Genomic DNA, 23800 nt, shown 5'->3' with positions numbered 1-23800 from the left:
AAATCCACCAATTTCAGCAGTTATCCAGAGTATCTCTGGGTAACACACCATTTCCCAGATATGAAATGAGATGAACTGCATGTAGCATCTCTTCCAATTCATTAAAGGGCAGTATTCCAGCAAGCCAAACTGTTTTTTTTAATATCATAATGCATTTGATATAATATATACTATTTCAGTATGTTACATGGAGCAAGTTAAGAGCACTACTGAAAATACACATATTTACAGTCTAAGGTGTTTTTTTATCACACATCAATTCTAACACAAATGACAAACCATTTAAAGTTTCCTCAAAGCCTCCACAACAGAAGAACAGCCTTCCAGCCATTATCGAATGGAGGAACAAGCCTTCAACTGATTTTACAAGTGACCAACACAACGCTGGATGCATACCCACTCCTGCAAACCACCAGCTCAAGCAGTCAGCCCTAAAGAGCTACAAAACAGGCATGACATCCCTTAGAAACCTGAGGGGAAGGGATCTATCTCCAGGAGGTGTCCACAAGCAGGAGATGACAACAGCTCTTTTATGGGGCTGTTAGACCTGGAAGTAACTCAGTGACATCAGTCTCGGCTGCTGATCTGCTTCCTCCTTCAGGAGGGTTTCATAGAATCATTGAATAATTTTGATTGGAAGGGATGGTCAAAGGTCATCTAGTCCAACCCCCCCTGCAATGAGCAGAGACATCTGCAACTAGATGGGGTCACTGTCCTGTCCCTGAGCTGATACAGCCCCATCTCACCACACAGAGTCAGCATAGGGGCTGTGCCCAGTCTCCACAGCCCGAAAGCCTCAAGCTGAACTCTCCCCAACCTACACCTCCATGTACAACACTCACCTAAGTCATGAACACCTTCAGCATCTCAGGATACTCTCCCTGTGACACAGCTTAACTGCTATCTTGAAGAGTTTCTCAAGATCATATTCAAAGCCACATAAAAGTGCAGTGCACATTCAAATCTTCTAACCGAAATGGGTGTAACGCAGTAATATGTTTACTTAGAAACCACAGAAACAGGGGCTCAGTAATCCATTCTGCCAGTGGCATTCCTCTGAACACTGGTCAAGACATTAAAGTTGGTCACTGTGTGCTTCGTGCTCAGTTCACGAATACACTCAGGCACGCACTTAACCTTAGCTTACTCGTATATATCTGTTTTATATATATAGCATAACTCACAGCCGTATTCACAAGCAACATGCTAGATTCTTTTCAGCAGGCAAAGCTTTTTTTGGCTCTGAAACACTGACACGCTGGATAAGAAGACAGCCAAAGTCCATAGTGGCTATCTAACCACAAAACTACTTCCACCAGGAAAAACGTAGTCATCATTTTATTTTTACTGAACTAAATGTTCACGTATTGATGAAAGCTTAACAGTGTTCTCTGATGAGAAACCCATATGGATTACAGTTAAAGTATACTGCAAAGGCCAGTCGTGGGCTGTAACAGGCACCGTTGCTATCCACAAACCTGAGTTGCACCTGAAGGTATCAAAGCTGAAAAAAAAAACCCCAACATACACAAGTGATAATCTATTTTGATATTTATTATTAGTAAATAAAAGCATCCCTGTATTTGCATGCAAAGAAATACAACTACTAGAAAAAACTGTAGTGAGAAAAAATCTAAAAAAGTAAGTACTAAAATTACATAATTCAGGGAAGATCAATTTAATTGGGGAGGTATACACGTGGTTATGGGCACGTAGGAGTAGAATAAAAGTTTTCTTACCTTCTGTCCTCAATTATAGGTTATAAAGTATTATGCCACTACCATAACAGGCAGTATTCTATGAATTCATTATACTAAATGTCTGTAAATGTTTAAGTAATGCCAAAGTTGCATTCAAAGGTTTAAAATCAACACTTTAGGCACCCAGGATAATTGATGTAATTGATTTTTTTTTTTAAGGGAAAGGAATTCAGATACCCACTCAGTACATACCTTTCATTCTTTTAGTTACTGTCAGACTAAAAATTTCCCACAACTAACTCATACCAAACACTAAGAATAGGCATTGTTTTCCTTGGCTTTAAACAGCTCAAAAAAATCAACAACTACAAACATGCTAATTCACACAAAAATACCAAGAAATATTTTGATACAGCATCTCAGACAGTCCCATCAAGCTGAAAGGTCGGTGGTGCTTTTTCCTCTTTCAAAGAGGGGGAGAAGGAGGATCAGCCTTTCAGAAGCTGTGAGCAGGTCCCCCTCCAGTCTCACGTGAGGAGCGCATTCGTGTTGTGGTTGTTCTGAGCACCTCTACAGACCCTGCTTTCCACCAGTGCTGTCGTACTGTACCCACTGACATCTGATTGCAGTTTGGTAAATCTGCTGAGTACTAAAACACTGAGCTTTGTTTGTACCTGTTTGCTTCTGATTTCTTCAAACGATCTCCTTCCTGTGCACAGAAGTGCCCCTGAAGAATTGAGCAGCACATTCCATAAAGGCGTATGAAGTCTCAAAAATTATACTGTTCAAGAACACTGCCCAGAAGATTTTCACAGAATCACAGAATGTTAGAGATTGGAAGGGACCTAAAAAGATCATCTAGTCCAATCCCCCCACCAGAGCAGGAACACCTGGATAAGGTTACACAGGAATGTGTCCAGGTGGGTTTTGAATGTCTCCAGAGAAAGGGACTCCACAACGTCCCTGGGCAGCCTGTTCCAGTGTTCAAATTTTATCTAAACATTAACACTAAAATACAAAAAAGAACTGCTTAAGGCACATATTAATATTACAATCACTTTAAAAAATATTGTATTGTGAAAATATAAGATGCAATTTACTTTTTTGATTCAAAGACTGTAAGTGAACAAGGAAACAAGTTCAAAGGTACAGAATACCAGCACATGCAATATGATGTTCCAAAATAGTTTAAATGCTTTTAGAATAGTTTCAAGTTTACAACAAGTGAATGATTGCAATAAATTGTCAGAACATTAGACTTCACCTGTAACAAACTACTGAAAAGAGCCAGCTTGCCCAGCTAAATTGAGGGACAAGCTGGCAGATCTTGACAACCACATACTAATTACACTGCACATCTAAGTCAACAAAATCCTATAAGGACACATTATTTTCCACAGCTTGGTGAAGGTTAAGAACATTTTGAGTGCCATTTGTGAACGCTTACTCTGTTGCCAACTGCATTTCCTTTTTAAACGGCAAAAGGTTTCCCGTGTTCTGGTTCAGCCGAGCATTTCAAGTGTAGGCTTTACTGAGCCTGCACCTGTGCATTCATTTCCCTTTGAGGAAAGCATCAGAATGCTCCATGTTTTACAGAATCACATCTTTACCCAGTCAAATATAGTCCATCAGAAACATGTCAAGGATGGAAAAGACAAAGTATTAATACAGAAGTTAGATTAAATTTTGTTAATGAAATTAAGTGTTATCTAATTGCACACAGCAAGTATTCTGGGTACTCATACTTAAGAAAAAAGACACATCTCTACATCTCTACATCCTCCACCACTGATATGTCCAAATAGTTCTTCCTCTCCTCCGTTCAGTGAGCTATTATCTATTTATTGCCTTTCTGGGAACTATATAAAACCTTCACCTGCTGTAAACACCATCAATTTTTTTGCATGTTTTGTTCCCCTCCTCCCCTCTTGTTTTAAAGGGTAGAAGAAAAAAAATACTCAATTAGCCAAATATCACAGAAATTAGTTCAACAAATAAAGATGGCTCTAAATCCATAACCCAGATTCCAAACATCTATTTCCTTGAACAAAGCTCTGGATTTTTAAAAAGTATTTTCACAGAACATTTAAATGAAAACTATTCTAAAACAGGACAAAAGGAGATTCCAAAGATAAAACTCTGAAGAGTTTTGTATTACATATTTGAAATAAATACAAAATTTGGGCCACAGTCAGTAAAATACAAAATTAATTTTGAACAGAAATTTTACTGGAAAAGTTAGAATTATTTTACTGTCATTAAGTCTATAGTTTGATAAATCATTGGCTATAGGAATGTATGTTTGTTTTGTTTTTATATTAACAGCCTTTGCAAGAATATTTTAATTTTGCTACCTACATGACACACAAAAATTATGAAGAAAACTTACTGGAGTCTCTACTCCAGAAAAATATTACAAAAGATTTCTCACTATTGGTCTTTAAAAACAAATACAAAATGTTCAAGCTATACTGTGATCTGTTGGAAAGGCCAGGGTTACAAATTTGTCCATTACACTTAAAGACACATATCAGATAATTTGAAAATATAGTGCAAAAGCCAACTGCAGCAGCTCAGAGTTTCTATGTGAGTACTTCAAAATTTCCTTTTTAGTTTGAAGGAAACTGAATCATTTCTGAAGCATATGTAGATGTTAATTTAAGATGGGATTGCATTTTTAATTCTAACTGGTTCACCTGCACTTTATTAAACAAATTAAGTCTAATTTCAACACCTGATAACACTTTATTGAACAAACATTTAACACAACTCAGCAAAAATCAAGGCACATGAGGACTTCATACATTGCTTTCCATTTGAAGCCTTCAAAATGTCAATAATTAGCCTTCACAACTTCCTTCTGAAGATGGTAACTTCATTTTTGATTTTATAAATAGAGAATTTGAGTAAGAAATAATAAATCCACCTGGTAGAATAATGAATTAAACTAAGATTCCCAGTTTTCTGCTCCATGCTGCAGCCACTACAACACTGGAGGTTCATTCAGTGTTCTTCCTTTTTGCTTTCAATTTTGGTACAGTTGTAAGGAGGTTTCATTTTATTAAAAGTTTCTGCTACTAAATCTCTGCTAAGCAACAGAGATCAACTACAGTTACTAGAAACAGACAAAAGGGTACATGAATTAACAGAAAGAAGACAATCAGACTCTACCACAAAATGAATCTTATGGAAAATATCAGCTTCATTAGGTTACCTCAGGTCTTCTGAGCCTGCCCAGGAAGATACTCCATATATACGGAATGCAATTCTGTTCTGCATTCACAGAAAACACACAAAAATTCTTTCCTTTCAATACTTTATAAGCTATAAGCTATTACTTAGTTTTTAAAATTCAGTCAAGGAATAATATTAAGCCTGCTCCACAACAGGCTGTATATGGCTGCTACTCCTCCACACCTCCTACACCATCCTGCCTGCAACACCTTCAGGGGAAAACATCCCAAGTCAAAGCAGTGGGTAACAGGAGGTGAGAGCCAAAAAACAGTGGTAGCGATGTCTAATGCTTAATTAATAATCTGAGCTTATCCTTTTTTCTTGTCTTTTTTTTGAAAGAGCTAAAACGGCTTTGTCTCAGATCACTGAAGGAAAAAGACTTGCTATTTAACCATCCATACAGCAGTTTAAAAAAAAAAAAAAATACAAGTACTACACTACATGAAAGCAAACCAAACAATACATCCAGTTCACTTGTTATCTTTAGTTACAAAAATAACCACCGAACTTGACTCACTCACCTTTGGCACACTGTTAAAAGGATCCAGGCAGTGAAAGGCAGGACTCTTCAACAAAGTTATGTAAACCACTATCTGTAACAACAAACAACACATATTTTAGTTTCAGGACTAAACACAGAAGAACTTCAGCTAGGTAATTTATTTTTCATTCTATGAAAATCTCCTAAGAGATGCTGAAGACAAGGCAGAATGGCTCTAACTTGATTCACCTATTTAGCATAAAAAGAATCCATCTTCCTATTTAACTTTTCTTAATGAATACAAGGTCGATTTAACCACAGACAATCCAAACCATCAAGGAAAGAAAGCAACTACAAACCCAGCCATCACACTACAGAGAAAAAAGAAAAAAAAAAAACAAAACAGTCAACAAATGGAATTAAAAGTTCAGCTCAGTTTTAGAAAGGTTACATTTGAAAAAACACCATTATTTACTGTTTCCTTCACTTCTACATTCGTTTAACTTGTCTATACTTCCTAAGAAAAGGGAAATGCTGTTATGCATGGAAAACTAAGGTAAACCAGCAAAGGACAGCCAGCAGTTTGGCAGGACACGATGATTTCCACCTAGGAGGCACTGGCACACATCTGGATGTGTAACCCATCTGGATTTCTACCGCGTGTGGTTTGGGCCCCCCTGGCAAAAGAGACACTGACCCAACAAGAGTGAGCTCTGCCAGAGGTGGTGAAGCTGGTCGTAGGGCTGGAGAACTCCATTAATGAACATTCTGGCTGGATATAAAGAAGGAGGTATCACCATGAAAGTGGCTAAGCATGGCCATATACCTCCTGAGAAGGGATGAACCTTCTTCCTGGGGAAGTCTCAGATTCCCACGGAGACTTCAGGGCTGGATAGCACATGCCTCCAGAGGTCTCCTGCAGCCTCCATCATTCTGTTATGTATTTCTAGCCACAACACAAACCTTTCGGAAGAGACTTCAAAATATTTAAACAACTGTTTCTGTTTTTTAATGATGCTTCCAACTCCATAGGATGTCTGACAAATTCAGGCAGTGTCAACCCATTAAGATTCAATTCAAAGAGAAGGAAAAAATTCTGCACTGCAGCCCCTGGCTCATAAGGACAACATACTACAGCTCAACCTACTCAACCTGAAGCCACTTGCACACAAGTGTTTCTGTTCAAAGTCTTCTCTGAACAGATTCCAATCAGTTGCCACTGTACAAAAGCATCCTACAAAGAAATTCTATTAAAAAAGAACACTTCATAAAATAATCCCATACATCATAATGAAGAGGAAAAAAGGTATTGACAAATATATTAAAAATACCTTACACAGATGTGTAAGGCAACTTGTGAGGAAGCATTAGTCAAACAGAAGAGGCTCCCGATCCAGTTCAGCACCTGTATGAAGATGCACATGTAACAGCAGAGAGCAGATGGGACCCGAGGGTGACGTGCCCCCTTCTCCTGTGCCACAGCGCTGGCTGGAACATCTGCAGCCCCACCATCCAAACTGAGTTTTCAGCTTTCCACAGGCACAGACAGTGGGCAGCCACACTTTGCTACATCGATTTTCCTACATATTTACAGACCTTAACTGTGTTCTCACTGAAAACTGCTCTACATTTGAAATTACAAGACAGATCTCAAGTAAATGGGAAAGATATTTCAATAAATGAAGCAACACTAAAACCCTGAGGCAGGGCAGATCTATTTTCTGAATGTTTTGTAGTACATGTTTTTCTCCTGCCAATAATGCGAGAACCCTTTTAATATTAAGGGAGAAAAGTGAGAAAATAGAAGTCATTTTGTTTCTTGTTACAAGACCTTCTGAAGAGTACTATCTTTCCCCTTCCTACCTCACAAATCATCTCCTGCCCATTACCATCCACCACTAAAGTACAATACCAAGCTTCTGAATTCAGGTTGGCTTTTTTTGGGTTTTGCTACTTAAAGAAATACCCAACACTTCCCTCAATTATTGCTCCCACCTTCACAACTGCACATTCGTGTATAAAACTTGCATTTGAAAGTGAACTGAAAACCGGTACTGTTAACCACCAATACCTGAAAAACTAACCTTGTATTTATTACTCAACTGGAGAGGAATTACAGTTGGGGAAAATAAGAGTCAAAATCCCATCTAAACGCACAAGAAAAGAATGAGTCATGTGTTTATCTCAGTATAACAATGGTAACTTCCTTCAACTTCCTTCTGTACAGCAAGATTTTTTTTTCCACAGCTCAATTAACATACATTAAAAGTAGCTCAGAATGCTAATGGTGATAATGCAAAGAATGAAAGGAAGAAGATGCACAAGAAAAAATTATTTCTACCAATACTTCAACTGAAATAAAACACTGTTAATCTAACAGATACGTGAGAGTAAAATGCAGACTGGTCTCTGTCCTCCCTGGGCTCAATTCCATTGCACTGTGACATCTGTTTCCACTGTTCTCCTGCTAAAAATCTTCACTTCGCTATGGAAGAGCCAGAGGAAGCTTTTTTGCTGCAAGTCACACTAAAAATCACTTTCCCAGAAGAGCAACCAATTTCCATCCCACACCCCTGTAGCCCAAAGCTTCATCTGCAACACTGTGACTTGCAGTGACTCAAATTCAGGATGGAAACCTGGACCTCAAATAATTCACTTATACTTTAAATATGCTCCTTGAAACCATCTTTCAGTTGTAAAAGTTCAATATCTTTCTTCTCAAAAGGCAGTAAAGGGAAACAGTGGTTAGGGTTTGGGACCATCTGCCCCCAGGCAGAGGGTCTGCACCACACACGGGGGATTTCTGGTTCTGCTGCTGTGTCCTACTAGTCACCACTCCAGACAGCTGTGTTCCGTAGCAAAGCCAGGATGGGGAATGAGCAGTTAAAATTTAAGAGTACAAAATAATCTCCATCAACCTTCAAAAGCCTCGGAGCACACCCAGCAAACTCTTATAATCCACTTACCAGAAAAACTGGTACAACATGGGAAACGAAGTCAACAACTTTTTTGACAGGCAGCAAAGCAACAAAGGCACAGAGCTTGGCAGTTGTGTCCCACGGCACCACCAGTGCACATCACTTCTGTACCATCTAGTGTGATGTCCGTATGTCATATCTCAATGCTAATACTGACACTACTGCAGCAGTATCAGCCCTGCTGCATGCAAGATGTCACAGTTCCTTACCACTCCTGACTGCCTTCAGATCCTGCACTGACCACAAGGCCCTGAGCAGAGGAACAGCAGATGACAAAGAAATGTCAGAGTACAGGACTTGGATGAACACATGATTACAATTATGCAAGGCAGAAAGACAAATTTGTCTAAATTTGAACAGCAACCTCAGTCACTTTCATTTGTTTCCTAGACCAAGGTCTTCTGAACACAAGGATTATACAAGTCTCACAGTAAAAAGCACTTTCGAATTGTCAGAAATAAAAGTTTGAACTTGATGCTTTCAAACAGGCACCAGAAGATAAATATCAGTAACATCTAATAAAACAAGCATCTTATATTTGTGTAGTCTTTAAATATTACAACCTTAAGAATAAATTAGTGTTCTTGTAATGATTATATTACAAGTAACATCCAAAGTTATTAACCACTCTTCCTTTCACTAGTAGCTCTAATGTGCCCCATTTTCTTTATCCCCATGGCTAAAATCCAGATTCAGCCTTAGAATGACTATTTCAATGACAATTCTCTCAGGCTCTCTTCCCAATACGCAGCCACCTCCTATTTAAATTCTGACACGAAATAGCTAAAATAATCTCTTTGATACTTAATATGCTAATACACAAGAATGACCTGACCATAAACGTGAACTGCACAGACTGGGAATTTTAACTCCAATGGTAAGGTATTCAAGTGACTCTGATAACTATGATAAAATTCAACAATTGACGTATTGCTAGTGACCTTCTGGAGAACAAATGAAAAGCATTGCATTAATACAAATTCTCCTGTGGAGAAGATCACGCTGGCAATCTGCCAGTTCATTACACCATCTAGCTCCACTCCAACATTAAATATTGCCTTCCTTTGTAATTGACTGAAATACACTGGAGCAATTGCAGGTAACCACTTTGGGCTATTAAAGTATTCCATTAAGACTTATCCATTAGGCAGATATTTCAAATGAAATTATGTCAAAATAGGCTATGTTCAAAATATTTTAACTATGCAGACAGTTGGGAAGGCACAATCCGGTTCCATGGAGCAGCAGAAAGATCAGCTTAAGCACTCAAAAGCTCAGTGCCTGAATTTGCTTAAAGGGAAAAGAAACCCACTGACTTTATTCAAGACTCTGAATATTTTAACCTCCTAGTCACATATATCCTCACAAACCTCACTTAGTATTACCTTCTTCTAAAGCTAAGAAAATGGTAATGTTAAAATATGCAACTATTCTTTAACTCAGATATGTCAAGGCATTTATTAAATGCCACATTTTAAAACTGAGTATGGAACACGGTGAAAAGAGAAAGCAAGACTACTGGATTCACATCGTATTTAAGGTTTCAAAAAGGCGGTAAATTGCAACGTTGAATTACAATGTGTATAACATTCTGAAAACAAACAAAAAGATTAAAATCCTTTCATGCTATATGCTTGACACAACTAAGCTTTTTTTCCTCCAAGATTACAGTTGCTTAACGGCAAGGAAACAAGTGAAACGGGGCATAAGAACAGGTTCACTGCCTTGCACACAGAAAAGACTGCCAGATACTTAAAACACTGGAAAAGATGTAAGCCTGTATGCCAGCTCTGAAAATGATATTAGTCCTTGAAGCAAGGACAATCTCTGTGTTTAAATGGGCTGTTTTAAGTGGTCTAGGTTTGGAGCCATCACCGGAGGCTGTAAGGGTTAGCCAAAGAAATTTCAGTCTCTTCAGAACAGTGCATGGGCAGGAGGTTCTGTATCTTCTCTGTGCTGCTATCTGGCGTGCAAGAGCTGTCGTACACCTCCCTGTGTCTGTATCAAAGAGGAAGCGATTAGACATGTCGGTACCAGAGGTCGCTCAAACTTCTTTTTTCATTTTTAATTTAAATAAACATATACTTGGAGGGGAACGGGAACACAGCTAGAGAAGGCATGCAACATCTCACACTTGAACCACATGCAATCGAAGAGGCAATGCTGACCTATATTCTGATTTAACTCCTGCAGTCAAATGTATATACTCTGCAGATTCTGGCATATACATTATATGTTTGTGTTTTTTTTTTTTTTAAAAAAAAAAACATAAAAAAAAACAAAAAAAAAACCAAAAAAAAAAAAAAAAAAACACCACACCAAAAAAACAAAAAAAACCCCACACTTTTTACATCTACTTGCACAACCACCAAAATCTACACATGAAGGACAAGTAGTTCATTTTCTAAATAATATCAACATTTAAAAGAAATACTGTATTTCCAAAACCAATTTCCATTACCAGCTTCCTCTGTAGTTGCAATTAAAATACATGCATAAACGGCATCTTTAAGTTGGAAAGAAATGAGGAGGGTTACATCTGTTAGTAACTGCATCTGCTAAAAATTCTACAATATATATTGTACAGATTCACATAACTTTATTAAGAGGAATCACGTGTTTCTTACATTCTTTCAGCTAGAAGTTTTCCCCAAAAGTCTGAGCTATTAAAAAAGCTAATAGTGATACCAAATTACTATCTAAACTCACTGTAATACACGAATTTTTAAATTCCTGGCTTAAGAAGGATCTTCCCTCTTGATACTTACTGATACTGACCTAATTTAAATTTGATTATGCTGCACTGCAACTTCCAGGGCAGTCCCTGCATGAGAAAAAGAAAAAAACCCGCAAAGCAGAGTGGAGGAATTGTGAATGGGAGGCCAAGAAGCCTCCGCCCAGCAAGGCTACAAACTCTTTGAGAAGACATCTAATATTGCAGTCTCAGAAACAAACAAAAAACCCACAACCAACAAAACCCCACATACACCTGTCTTTCTGTCTGATAGTCAAGCATCAAAATAAATGCAAGCTGTGTCCAGTCACTCTCTGCAAGCTGAAAGAGACTCACAACAAAGGTACCATGCCACCAAAATAGCCCCAGGTTTTTTAAGCACTCTTATCCAAGAGCCATCTGTGAAAGGTAAAGTATTAAAATTCCATTTTATCGCAATTCCTCTATTCTTTCTTTTCTATTTACAATAAGGAATAGGAACTCACAACCTTTCTAATTTTTCTTATTTAAGTGTTTACAAGCTGGCTATGTAAGCACTTGTACAAATAACCCTAAAGCCCACACCAGAGAAGCAACAAAGGTCTTGAGATTTATGCTTAGGACAGCTCTCAGCACCTCGAGAACCCTTACAAGTGTATCCTGAAAGAACTGAACTACCAATTATAATTACAGATAGATAAGCAGAAATGGAACTATACCTACCCAAGGCCATTCTTAAGCTTTGTAACACAGTAACTTTAAGGAAAGGATTAGACTTCAACCTCATGTAGTACCTAACTAAGCAAGCTTCTCAGGCCACGGTTTAAACATGAAATCATTATTTTGGTTTCCTTAATAGGATATTTTATTATTCAAATTACAAATTTGATTTTTAGAAACACCTTAGCATTGGTAGCTAGGTATCTTTCTTCAGCACTTTAGAAATTAGTATTTTGTACACATAGTTAAATAATTCGTTCCAGGGGAACCTGAGCTTTTTTTCTGATCAATACTTTAATTTTTTGTTTGTAAAAACAGCACAATAACAGCCTTTTCCATTAAGTAAATCAGCTCAGAATCTTTGAGGACCTGACTGGTTAACAACTCATCAGTCCAGGCAGCTGCTTCACAGTTATTTTTCCTATTACATCTTTGTCAATAAAGTGTTTTACATAAAGATATACAACCCACAGAATCACACCAGTTCTTCCAAATCTCTCTAGTAGAGTCAGAGCTTTTAATTCAATACTTGTGAATTTCAGGGCTGGGAAAGATGACTACAAATAGCTTATTAATATACTCTTTACTGTAATCTAGTAATCTGTATATGTAAATTACTGAAAACACACACCTCCACTGGAAAAAGGCATTCGCAGATGCCTTTTGGAGAAGTGCAAACCATAGATTCCAATGAATTACCTGCCACAGAAGGATGTGACACTAACTCGCTATTAGAGAAACACAAGGCAGAGACACCTGGCTACAACTCTTAGTTATGGAGACAAACATATAAAACAAGCAAATAAATTTCACATTTACACAGTTAGAGAAAATTTGCATTGGAGTAAGATGTAACAGAAAATGGACTATAGCAGGGACTACAGAGAGACTACAGATCACTAATATGGTAGAGTCAAGTAAGGAAGAGTTAGCCCGCTGGCAATTCAAAGTTAAAGGCTGACAGCAACCCGTATTAGAGCTCCTGTTCTGATAACTTATTCATTCTTCTTTAGTCCAAAGAAAATCTTTCCTATGTGTACACTCAACACAGCACTGTCTGAATTTGAAATAATCATGCCGCTCCTGTCTTGGTGCTGAAATATATGGATAAGGTGATGTTAAGAGGGATAGGTCAAGGTCAATGGTCGTCTTTGAAACCACCAGGCAGATAGAGGGAGTTGGAGGAAAGGCAGGACGCAGATCCTGACTGATATCTTCAAGAAAAACACTGTCAGAAACTTTTTCATAACTCTCAAACTGCAAAGTGGCAACTCGATACGTTACGCTGATTGGAAGAGGGCCTGGTCTGGGTCTTCCCCACCTGCTGCCACAGCAGCCACCACCAGTAGCAATTGCTCCATGAGTCTCAGCCTGGTTGCTGAGGTTGTTTGTGTTCCACCCTTCCCTCAGGTGCACAGCCACCCAGTATATAAGCGTGCTGTGGGCATTACTGTCCAAGCAGAGTATCTTATTCTAAAGAGTATGCAAGCTCTGCCCTATTCTGTTCAGCCAAACCACATCTGAAGTACTGTCAGCACAAATAAGAGCCATTTCACTTTGAAAGGATGGCAGGAAAGCCCAGGCACCTTGGCTTTCAGGTGAAGAAATCTATAATGACTTCAAGTGGAAGTAATCTCTCTCCACTACCACTAGCAGAAAGAGAAGAAAGATTTATCATTTACTTAAACTCAGTATTTCATTTACAATGCTGAAAAGCGCCAGGCTGCAGAACTCACATAAACAGACATTAAACTGGAATCCACTAGTAAAACTGAGGGAGGGTAAAAAAACTAAAGCCACAGCACAAAATCTCTTACTGAAACTAGAATATGCTCAAATGGTACCTGGTGTTAGAGTTCAGCAACGCATTGATGAAAACTATCTTTGTTGGGAGGAGCAAGACATTTTTGTCCCAATATATTTGTATAACAAAGGCTGGGAAAAACTGACATTCCAGATTTAAAGTTTTTCCAAGTCTCCTCTGATGACTCAACTGAAGAAAAACAAACATCACACGGTTCAAGTACAAAACTACCATAACTAGGGGTTCACAACCAAGAGCCAAAGTAAGTGCAAGACAAACACTTGGAACTTAAAGGTGGCTTTGGTTCCTGCATGACCCGGTAGGTGGGTACATGCTAGTCAGTGAGTGATGTGTGTCCCATCATTGTCCTCTTTGGACAAGGCAGAATGGCAGTCCCCAAAGTCAGCACCTTCCATGTGCGGATCAAGGCAAAACCTCTGGGTTCCTCAGATCCACCAAAAAGGAACAAATGCCAGAGTTGCTAGGGTTGCTACTACCCAAGAACACAGAGTTGCCCAAAGCACCTGCTTTTCCTTCTAATTTAATAATCAGAAACGGTCGAAGCAGTTTTGCCTGAACTGCCCCAGAAATTTTGCTTTAGGTTGACAAGGAGAGAAATGTTAACGCAGCTTTGGCTCCACCGCGGCGTACAGCAGCCCTAGCCGCAGGCACTGCTATTACTGCTGTTTGAAAGATAACCAGATATTCCAAAATCTCATAATACCCAAATAGAATTTGGCAACAGCCTACCTTCTGAGGTTTTCAACACTGATTTTCTCCCTTTCATGTCTTGTACATATTTGATGGTGTCTTATTCTACTCATTTTAATCACGCCAATTCAGTGGCAGACTACAAATGAAAATGCAATAGAAACATTGCAGGTCCTGTAACAATAGTCAAAACAAAGATTTCCTATGGCAGCTGTCAAATTAATGACATCTCCAAAGCTATCTAAATACAGTATCTGGGCAGAAATCCAATTATGTCAATTCTGTCTGAATACCCCAAATGAGAGTCCTACTGGGGTTAGAAGTGGAAATAATTTTAAGTGCAGATTAGCTATATAAGCAGCTCCACACTTGAAACCAGAACAAGGGAACAAAAACCTTAAGGCATGACATTTATCTGGACACAAGGGAGAAGGGAAAAAGAACTGTCAGACATCTGGCAAAAGGTCAAAGCCAATTACCTTGTCCAAATTTGCCCCCCAAGATAATAGCTTCCAGGTTCTCTGAAATAGAATGTATTGACTTCAGTAATTAAAAATATTTCCACTTAGCTTTACATCCACTACTACTACTTTGGTTTTTCCAAAACTTCTTTTTTCCCAACAAAATATTAGGAGCAGGCATAGAACTTCCCAGAAATAAAAACTAAATTTATATAAAACCTGCATAAAAGAAAACAATATTTGTTGTCACTTAGATATTAGGCAGCAGCGACAAATGGTATTCAGGGCTTTTAATTCAAGACTATGATGTCCTGCTGCTTTTGTTGCTTTCTTTAAACCATTGTAACCACTGATTTCCCTTTTGCCTTGGAAGTGTCTGTGTTACTGCTTAATTATGTGGCAATTTCAGTTTGCTGAACCTTGCCACAGGATTCTGCTTATTTGTGGGTTTAAAACAGACAATGATCAAGGTGGGGAGAAAAATAGCCTCTTAATTCAACAAAGAAAAAAAATACAAGGATATTTGTTTTCTTTCTTTGCAGGCATATAAAAATAGCTGCTTTTGAAACTACAGATAAACGCTAGTTTATCTGTTTTTTTAAATGAAACTATTAAAAAAGACAGCTACTAAAGAAAAAACTGCACATGCCAAACAACTGAAGCTAAGTATATGGGTTAGTAACTACATGCTTATTAGAAACCTTTATCTCTATTATGAATCGATAAATAAACCCTTAAATAAATATAAGTCGATGATGAAAAATAGCAGAGTGATTTAGACAAAGTTTTTAACTCTGATCTGTCCATTTACTGGCAAGAACACTTTCAAAGATAAGGATATAACTCACTGTATGTATATTGTGAGTCCTTCTGCTAATCAATAAGGTATCAAATTCAGAAGACAGTAAAACATTCATTATGAATGGGCCTATATTTAGGATTGCTCATTCTAGGCTGTGCTGCTTACACCAAAACTCACTCAGTTAGAGGTGGGGGTTTTTTTTGTTGCTGTTAGGTTGTGGGTTTTCTTTTTTGGTGGGTTTTTTTGGGTTGGTGTTTTTTGTTTTTTGTTTTTTGTTTTTTTTTTTCTGAGCACAGTGATCAGGGATATTCAGAAAAGCCTGCAAATAAGAAGCTTTTTTTTGTCAAAATTACAGAGCGTACAGCTAATTGAAAAATAAATTCAAAGAGATGGGTAATACAAAAATGCAGGGTTGCACTCCAGAACTCAAGACAGCCTTAATTCTGAGCAGTGCCAGTGAAGACCAGCTACCATCTTCACCCACTCAGTGCATTTAATACCAAAATCATTTTTAGAGACATGCACCGAGATCCCTTTGCAAGCCAGCAAGCATGGATGCTACCAGTTTGCACCAAATTTAAATCAGTAACCCAGCACATTTTTCTAATGTTAAAGCATATCAGACACGTGCTTTTAACTAAACTTGTTAATAATATACTTTACTGTATTTTCTTACAATGAAAAAAATACATGGTTTATTTAAAATAGCTTCCAACTGAACCATGCAGTCAATGAGGCTGTCAGAAACATTCTGGCAAAGCCAAAAATAAAGTTCTTCAGCTTCAGGGGTTTTTTTTAAGTATATATACGAGGAATCCATTTGTCGCCAGTTCTTTATTACAAGAGATTTCATTTTTGCATTTGCTCTCTAGAACACACTGAGCACAGCACCATGAATCCTCCTTTATGTCACGCAGGCACTGCAAATCCAATTACTACTCTATTAGGTCTCATTTAAATCCCATACGGTATGACAATAAACTGAACGAAATGAGCATCAGCACGTTTTCCAACCATCTTTACAGTGTGACATAGGTGGCAATCACATCTTAATAAAATTTCATTTACAAGAAAGGTAGCTCTGAATTTTTCTTCTCTGCCAGGAAGTTCAGGGAGACTCAGGAAACGCCTCTTCTTCCCACCCTCCCTTGAATAAGCCAGTTGTGCACCACTATTTCATCCTTCTCAAATGCCTGACCCTTCTGCTTGTGGCACAGAAGTTTGTCTTGGCACTCAATGCTCAAAATACACGCAAACCCTACCAACCACCACCTAGTGAAATCAACCTTTACTCCAAAGGTGTCACAGTTTCTTATATTTAAAAGGTTTCCTGGGTAAGGAACCCTTCAACACAGAGTAACATCAGGTTGGGAAGTGGGGAGAGGGGAGCGAAACAAAACCCCTCCAATCTGAAGGGTACTGAAAAGCCAACAGCATTTTTAAGTAAGCTCTTACCCTATTTGGATGTAAGAAACTATCATTGCTAAATATTGCAAAGTAAATTTGCACAACCTTCAGAAGCTCTGAATATTTCACCATTTCAATGGAGTTATAGATCGTAATTATGTGTCTTCTACCTTCATTACAGTATTTCCCAAACTTGTCTCACTATCCAGCAACTACTGTTAGATGTCCAAGTCTGCCCTTTCAAAACAAAATAAAACAAAACAAAAATCCCCTCATTTGTAGTAAGCAGCTGCCACAATCAAAGCTCTTTCTGAAGGACGCATGAGAGCCTTGTTGAGGAGCTGTTCTTAACAGCTCACCTCACTAAATAATCTTCCTCGTGTAGGCTAGAAATCAAAATGTCATATGCTGATGTTTAAACACATAATCTATTGTTAAAACACAAAAGCCAAGAAAACATATGCTGTCCACTTTCATATGCATTTCCCAGATACATTGTTGCTAGGACAGAAAGGTTCAAAGTTTCAAGAAGAGACTTTTAAATATTTCAGTCACTCCATTAAACAATTTTAGTTATAATTTTATTAAATTTTGTCCTTTGCATGCCTACCATCAACAGTCGGTAAAACCATGAGAAATAGGTTGAGGGAGGGAGGATTTGATGGGAAGAAGGGTAATTAAGTCATTTCAAGGTTTGTGCTCCAGTTCTGCAATTAGAAAGGGAAGATGTGGGCCAGAGCTTTCCCTGTGCAGAAGAGATTATACGGTGACATTGATTTCTTTTCATTTGCTAGAAAAGGAAACAAAAGGCAGAGGCATTTTTCTATGCATATTACTCAGTTACATGGTCTTTTCTAGGGTATTTCCATGGGGTTTTTTCTGCACACTCCTTAAAATGCCTTCCCCAGTGCTTTGCCTTGTGCTCCCATTTAAGCCCCTCCTGTTTCTCTTCATCTTATATCTAAAAATATGTGCAGGTCATATCAGGGAATGACAAAAGCCAAAGACCACAGACCTTGAATTAATTCTGCAGAAAGTTTGAGCAATATAGCAGATCTTCAGGAAGATAAGCTTCACTTACAAAACTACAAAGATGCCAGTTTCATGATCCAAATGTCTTTGCCTGAAAATGAAGCTAAGAGTATCATCTCCTAGTTTTTAAAGCTAATGAAGAACTGAAAACACTAAATAATTTTGAAAACTCTGGTTACTTTTAAGGAGGTGGAACAGATTTCCCCCCTTTCTACAGGATTTTCATTATATTTGCTTTCATTGTATTTTACCATTCCTTTCAGTTAGCTATGATGGCAAATACAGATCCTGTAACAAGAACTTATCCTCTTGGGAAGCTACACTTTTCAAGCTGCAAAAGAGCACAGCCATTCCCACATGCTTCAGAACACAAAGCCTATTGCCATGAAACCTAAGAGTAACAGTCTCAGAAACCCACTGTCGACTGTTAAAGCATCCACACCATTTTCATTTGAAAAATCTGTTATAGCAACCTTCTATTTAAATCAGCATTTTCACAGATGCCACCTTGACAAATAGAAAGTAACAGCTCGCAGTAAAAGTTACTCTAAATACAGATGACAAACATATCATGTGCTTAAACTATAGCTACTGTATTTTTAGAAGCACCAGGTACCTTAAGAAAGCAGTGCAACAAGATTCAAGTTCTTAGCACATTCGACATATGGTAGGAAAAAAATATTAAAAAAAAAATCAGGCCATGAACAGACATCCTGGGCAAACAGGATTCAAAATTCTGGTGATGGTCCAACAGTCAGAATTAAACATACTATAGCAAAGCAACACCGAGGACAAAAATGCATCATCTAGTACAGGTTCTGCCTCCTTATGGGGTACAATATTAATTCATTCCTTTGCCAAAAGACAATTCTCACCTTACATTTCACTAACTTGTAGTAACTTTACACGTGCAAACTTACTTGTTCAACTACAATTACGTTACCGTTCCTATTGATGACACACATTAATGATCTCAAGAAGGGTCAATCAATATTCAGCATTTCAAAATATACATGGAACAAAGCAGTTCAGACCTACTTATTCTTATTGCAGACAGACTACTGTCTCCCTTGGTGAGACACAATGGAAACAGAGGACAGGGAGAAAAGCAACCCTTCCTAGCACGTACCCAACCACAATTCCCCAGCAGGGGTTTCTGTTCCTATAACTGATCAGTAAGGAAGTTTTGAAGACGAGAGTGCTGTGCTTATAAACTGTAAATCTAAATGTTACACACTTTGCATAACTTATGTTTCAGAAGTCAGTTTTAGCTTTGCCACCTAAAAAAGCTGTCCAGCTTCACCACAGAAACACAAACTCCTCTTTTCCACAGAATACAACCTGACGGGAGCTTCAAATGAGCAAACTGCGTCTGAGAACCAAACTCACAGCTGTCACAGAGCGAAAACGCCTCCTGTTTGAACACAGCTTCAGATTCTTGAAGGAAGGATCACCTGAAAGGAAGGCAGCATTGATGCTTCTTCCAGCCTTTTTATTACCCACAGACAAAAAACTTCGTTCCTATCAATGCCATCCCCAGAGCTGAGAGGCAGGAGGACTGTCTGGACCTACTACTTGAAGAAGAGTTACACTGGCAAGCGGAAGAGCAGGTAATCTGACATGAACACCAGCTTTAAAAAGTTCTTGGCATGTGTTAGTCAAATTTATGATGTCGAATTAAAGAATGAGCCATCAGACTAACACACACACATCCCCAAATTTTGAAGGCATCTCGCACACCTATTCAAAAGCTTTACCAAAAAATTGAATGAGACAGTGGGGTCCTCAAAAATCAGCCACAGGACTTCTGTAATTCTCAGCAAGGCAGGATTTCCCCCACAACTTGAAAGACTGACCCAGGCTAATTACCACCAAATGTTACAAAATAACTCTTTACTGAAAACAAAACAAAACAAACCCACGCAGATCTATGGTTTCAAAGAAAACTTGCACAACTGAAAGTATTTGTAAATTGATCGCCTGAGGGCAGCATGAGTTCTGCTTCAGGTCTACGTAGCTTCTCCAAACAGAACCAACATGTAAATGAGAGTACAAACCTACCAGGGATACATCTTGGTTGCTAGACCACACGATCACATCTTCATTACTGTCGTTACCTGCAATATGTAGATTAAAGCTTGGATGGGCAAGCAATCACAACTTAATTTTATTGCAGAGAGATCTGCCAAATTGCTCCTCACTGGCATCTTCAAAACAGGAGCTTGGGTAGCAGATGTAGCCTTTTAGTAAGTGGCTGGTAAAGACTCCACGCCTTGCATACAATACAGAGTGGGAAGACGGCGTGATAACTCATATGAGAAGGTCAAGTGGTGCTAAAAGCGGAGGAAGAAACGGAACAAGAGCAGCCAAAATGTAAGAGGAACAACACTGACAGAGATGCAGAAAGATTTTACGCAATTAGCAATTCCTGGCACAGACAGCAAAGGAAAAATACACACGGAAGAGCTATGCAGAGTTTAGTTTTCTTAATTCAGCTGATGACAAAAAAACATTAACTGTAACAGATTTTTTTTTTTAAGTATTTGGAACAATTTGACAGAAAATAAGGGTTGGCTAGTAACAGCCTCGGTGCAGACACCCTTTTTGATACACTGAAATTTCAGAGATGACAAATTTAAGGAAATTTATGAAAAATAAAGGAAACACAGACCATCTAAACTGAGTATTACACCAAAAGATTTCAGGTTTTAGTTAAGGTTTTGTATTTGACATCTTAAACTCTAATCCTGAAAGATCAAATAAAATACTAATAAATTCAAGCCAGCCTTTCAGAAGGGGAGGAATTGTGGAGATTTTTGTTGTTAATTCTGATCCAAGTCAAACACATGAGATGAAAAGGTTTAGCACACAGAGATTCTTCAAATGCCTGACTGCATGTTCATTTTGTGATTTTTCAAAATTTCTTTCCAAAATTTCTTTCAAAATGTGAATACACACAGCATTTCCAGAAAAAGCAAAGAGTTTCAAACAAAGATATGAAGAAGCCTAACTCACAAATCTACAACGTACTAACACTCCTCTTAAAACAGTTTCCATACAGATGGAAATCTGAGGAGTGTATGACCATTCTGATACAGAACACCACACTTTAAAGTTGTTCCGTGTGTAAAACAGGTAAAGCTAAAACTCAAAAATACATTTTCTTCTTACCAAAAAAACCCAGAAGCTGCATTTCAAAAGTGCCAAATTCTTGATTACAAACAAACATTGCATTGAGTACATGCTTAAAGCTACATATGGTGTAACAGAATTTCAAAAGCCTTACTATGCCTTACTATTGTTTTTTTTTATTATACTTGAGAAGTCTTTAAGTGGAGTACAGATTAAGAACTGACGTTCTGTTAAAAAAAAAGTTTAAATTATTAAAAAAAAATCCCTTATCTCAGAGGAAGATCATTTGAAGGTGGATTTCACAAAAAAAGAAAAGAAAACAAAACAAAATCACAACATTCGGAGAGAATTAAAGGATAGAGTCTTACCCTCCTAAAAATCTCCCTGAATTTTCAGGTAGTTACCCATTGCCCCCCACAAATGGATGTGCCCTTAGCATCAGGAATCCTGCACCCCATGTCTGTTTGTGCTCCTGACCATGAGCTCTGAGCAGGACACGCTGCCCCACGCCCAGAGCAGGAACACACACACCCAGACCTGAAGCTGCTCCTGCCCCTCTCCTGCCCGTCCTCGGCCAGAACCGCAGCTTCCCTCTTCTTGACTCCAGACGAAAGATCCATCCTTGTCAAACTGATTTATTAATTAACACAGGCTTTAATGAATCAGTATTTTCCAGGAGAAAGGAGAACATTTTTCCACCAGAAGGCTGCGTGACTAAGAACACCAGAATTGTTGGTAATTATAACCACATGTAAAACCGTTGCTTTACATCACAGAATACCATCCATCCGCTGTCACAGCTTTATTGCAACTGGAGCGAGTGCACAACACAGGCTTTCATTCGAGGTCAGAAACACCAATTAACTGGTACATGGCAAGTTCAAGTGAACTATGGAGATGATCTAACATGGGGGAAACGATCTCATGAAAAGCCTTGGGGTTTCACACAAATCAAAGAGCATAAGGACTGGGGGTTGGAAGCGGTTATGAACAATTACTGTAACAAGGTACAGCGCTTTTTAAAAGAAAAAATTGGGGAAAGGATTTAGTAGACTAACATGATTTCCCTTGTGAACTCTCTCTTATTGCTACAGGAAGACAGAATTAATTTCAACAATTCTACCAGCTAAGCAACTACTGTAGCAAAATACTAATAATTCAAATTATGTATGTCACAAGTAAGTTCCTCCACCTTTCTATATAAAGAAAACTTCAAAATTCATTCTTTGATTCTGAAGAAAATGCACAGAATTTGTGTAAGCTTACACAAACACAACTAATCTTAATAGTTCACCCTTCACAAGATGTTTTTTCTAACCAAAACCTGACACAAAATCCCCAAACATCTTTTCTGCATTTAAAAAGTTTTCATATTCTCCAGAATTAAAAATAACCCTGGTACAAATATCTCCAGTAATGCTTTCTCAGCTTTTACTAAACAACAAAAGCTTTAAAAAAAAATCTACTCATGAAGTACAATCAATAAAAAACCTTTTAAGGAGACATGGCATATATAAAAGTAACAGTTCAACAATATGTAAGAATTAAGTTCAGGCATTAAAGCCTGAAAGAGAAGTTTAGGCACAAAAAGGGTTGGATATGAATGATTGAACAAGATAACAAAGTTGCCAGTAGCAAAAGGATGTTCTGTATTTCTTAGCATCTTCCAGAATAAACACTGCAGCACAGAGACCAACAGTCCTGCTGAAATTAGTGCATAGTTTGAAACATAAATTACATCTACACCTTGCCGCATTAGGACAGCGGCTCAGAAATAAGCATGTGATCCCTCCAGCAGAATTTACTTCAAAGCTTCCCCCCTCCTCTGCCTACAGAGCTCAGCAACAGATAAAATTGAGAATGTGGTTTTCATTCATTTCTTCCAGGCACTCTAAAATTCACACATGCACCTCTGAGCGGCTTGAAATCTGGCGTTCCATATGGCAGTGCATTTGTCATTTCCAGAAATATGTTGAATATGGGTTCCTGAGATATAAAGCCCCAATAAATTAAAAAACTCCCAAAGCCAACAGATTCTGCTCAAAAGCCACCAACTTTATACTACACATAACTGGAGAGCCTGGGCTTTGATCAGGCTTCAAACAACCTCTTCATTTGCCCCAGAAAATAAATCTGATGCCTGAGCTTATGGAGGCTCATTTCCCTACTGTTTTGCAACTCTGTAAAGTTATTTACACTTGCCTTAAGTGAGACTGAAGTAGAAATAATACATCAACATCAATACTAGACTCATACAAACGCACCGCCTCTGGAGCACAAAGTAAATGATTTATAAGCTGCAAAACAGCAGAGAATCAGGATCAAGAGTTTTATGGCTATTTCAGTGTGAACCAACTGAAGAACAAATAATTACTTCTTCCCATTCCTGCATACAGAGTTTAATGGTGCACATTATGAAGTAACATTCAAAAAAATAACAGAACAATTAGCAAGAGATTTACTTTTTTCTAACCTGAAAAATAAATAAGGCTCTCCTGCTGGCTGAAATAATCACACAGTCTCCAAACTCAGCAAATTAAGAGTGAGATTAAAAAAAATTGTCAGAGCTGAACATCTTGCTGATACCAAAATGAGTAAGTCCTGTGCTGTAGGTAGATGGGAACT

The 23800-nt window shown here is 38.2% G+C and overlaps 1 protein-coding gene across 1 annotated transcript in view; it reads right to left on the bottom strand.

The window, feature by feature from the left end:
• Positions 1-23800, bottom strand: part of NCK2 (NCK adaptor protein 2) — an 87748-nt gene that overhangs the window by 49717 nt on the left and 14231 nt on the right. The window contains exon 2 of the mRNA XM_082043758.1: positions 5456-5527. The gene's annotated coding sequence lies outside the window, so the exon portion shown is untranslated. The remainder of the gene's footprint in view (positions 1-5455; positions 5528-23800) is intronic.

This window comes from Streptopelia decaocto, assembly GCF_964273445.1.
Source record: "Streptopelia decaocto genome assembly, chromosome: 1".
NCBI lineage: Eukaryota > Metazoa > Chordata > Aves > Columbiformes > Columbidae > Streptopelia > Streptopelia decaocto.
The sequence above is the reverse complement of the archived record's forward strand: the minus strand, read 5'-3'. Positions and strand labels throughout refer to the sequence as shown.